General features: G+C 37.5%; 1 pseudogene across 1 annotated transcript; it reads right to left on the bottom strand.

The window, feature by feature from the left end:
- Positions 1 to 251: 251 nt before the first annotated feature.
- LOC104709314 (putative protein S-acyltransferase 2) lies at positions 252 to 1,860 on the bottom strand (annotated as a pseudogene). Its single transcript, XR_015563652.1, has 4 exons — positions 1,687 to 1,860; positions 1,333 to 1,599; positions 1,015 to 1,239; positions 252 to 907 (listed from the first exon to the last, which is right to left on the bottom strand). The product of XR_015563652.1 is annotated as a putative protein S-acyltransferase 2 (transcript).
- Between the last annotated feature and the right edge of the window lie 393 nt (positions 1,861 to 2,253).

The following is a 2,253-nucleotide window of genomic DNA, read 5'->3' on the forward strand; positions in this document are numbered from 1 at the left end:
TTTAAAATAATACTTAATATAAAAAATTCTAGAAATTGTATAAAATGTTAATAAGTGATATGTCAAATTTCTATTGGTTGTTTAAAATCCTAGATGGACGGTCTTTGGAGCTTATAGCTCCTACTTTTTATTAGGATAGATGTCAACTGATAATACACATTTTAAGGAACTAAATCATTACTTTATTCAACATACCTCTTCGAATTGCAGACAAACTTGTTGATAAAATGAGGAAGAGAACACACAAAACAAAGCACAAGGTTTGCTTCATGCGGCTGAGAGAGAAAGAGAAAGTAAGCAGTTTGTGACAGACATATACCGAATATATATACACCGAGTCGATATGAGATTCCTTTTTTTTGTAATATATTTTTTCTTACTTTGGTAGAGTATAGTTTACACAAGTAATCACGCTTTTTTCACAGACGCAAAGATTCTGCAAAAGATCTATGTTCTGTGATCCATGGTTTCTTTTCTTGTTGTTGTCCTACCTCGATCTCACATCAATACTCGAGTTTCTTGTTAAATATGCGGGCTCTTGAATCCCTGGGATGGGAAACACGGTGTTGGTCTCAATGGTTCCTTCACCTAAACTTTTCTTTTTGTCAGTTTCTTCGATGTTTCTGTTGTCATACTCCAGTGTCTGGAGGAGCAAACCGCCCTTGCTATTTTTGCAACTGCCAACTTCCATTTCCATATCATATTTATCTCCTCGGGGTCCAAAGGTTTGGAGTAGCTAAGATGCAATGGATCCAACCTCTACGTCAGTTTCCTCTGGAGCCCAGTCTCTGAAGTTGATCATAGGAGGTGGGATTCTGGCAAAGAACAACTCATACAGGTCATACAGACCCTTTTCGTAAGGGTTTTCTTTCTTGTCATATCGGTACCGGAAATTCTCATAAGTTGTCTGCAAAATAGTAATAAAAGAGTCAAAAATTACAAGCGAACTAAACAAACAAATTTGCAAAAACAGAACACCGAACATAGCAGCAAGAGTAAGGTTAAGGATCTTGCCTGATTAGTGCAGATGAGGTAGAGGTGGAATACAATGATTCCACCAACAAACCAAACAACGACGAAGCAGTGGAGGATGAGAACAACAAAGACGAAGTCGTTTGCGATGACCACTAACAACATCTTGCCATGTAACTCAAGCGTACTGATCCAAGAGAAGACAAAGACGTACATGCAGAGGAGTGTTGAAGTTGATATGAAACAGATGAAGTACGGATAGTTTCGCTGCAAATACCGCCGTTTATAAATCTCAATAGATCCTACTTACACTTTTTGTTTCAGAAGATTCAAAAGGAAAAGGTTGTTTAGAAGACTTACTAAAGTGATGCATTGGCCAACCCATGGACAATGGTGATCAAATCATTGGACACAGTTGTTACAGATGGAACAGTGAGAGGCGCGAGGAGGACGGTAAAGCAAACACGTATCACAAAACTTAACTTTGAAAGTGTAGCCATTCACCAGTATATCCTTGGTTCGAGGTATCTTTGTATTACCAAGTTTGTTGTTTACCTATTCTGAGGATTGAGTGATCATATCAAACCCTTCTGCTTCAGGTGCTTCTTTGTTTCTAGGAATAATCCTCTACATTCAATTATTCCCCAATATAACAGACTACAAAATCTTGATGAATCCAACAAAGACAACAAACAAATTGCAAATTTCAAGCACCAGAAGAAAGAAACCCGTCGCCTTCGATTCGGGGCAGAAGAAATTGAGCATAAACACATCGAAGAAGGTAGATCGAAGAAAAACCCGCAATTCAATAACAAATTTTTGCGTGTATGTGAACAGGTACATCGATAGGCAAGAGATACGCCCAATCCGATGAATTTGGAGCGCCATTTGTAATAACAGTGGAATCAGATCGATAAACCAAATCCAATGATGGTTCGAGAGAAAATAACAAAAATGGCGACGGAGAAGAAGAACAAATCGAAGAATAGAAAAAACAATCGAAAAACGCTCTCTCTCAGACAACACGATGACGAAGAAGCAGAAGACAAAACACTCAGACGTTCGCTTCTATTTTCTTTAGTCCACGTAAGAGTAAAATTAGGTGAGCTCTTATAATTTGATTGGGTTGAATTGACATACTTTAGAGAGAAACACACTTTCTTCTTTTATTGTATTAATTGTTTAACGAGTAATTATTTAAAAAGAGAACAAACGTAAAATAAAAAATTCTGATAGATACGGGATGAAAGAAGATGGGATTAGGACGTAAGGGGATGGGAC

The sequence above is a fragment of the Camelina sativa genome, chromosome 8, assembly GCF_030686135.1.
Source record: "Camelina sativa cultivar CO46 ecotype springtype chromosome 8, ASM3068613v1".
NCBI lineage: Eukaryota > Viridiplantae > Streptophyta > Magnoliopsida > Brassicales > Brassicaceae > Camelina > Camelina sativa.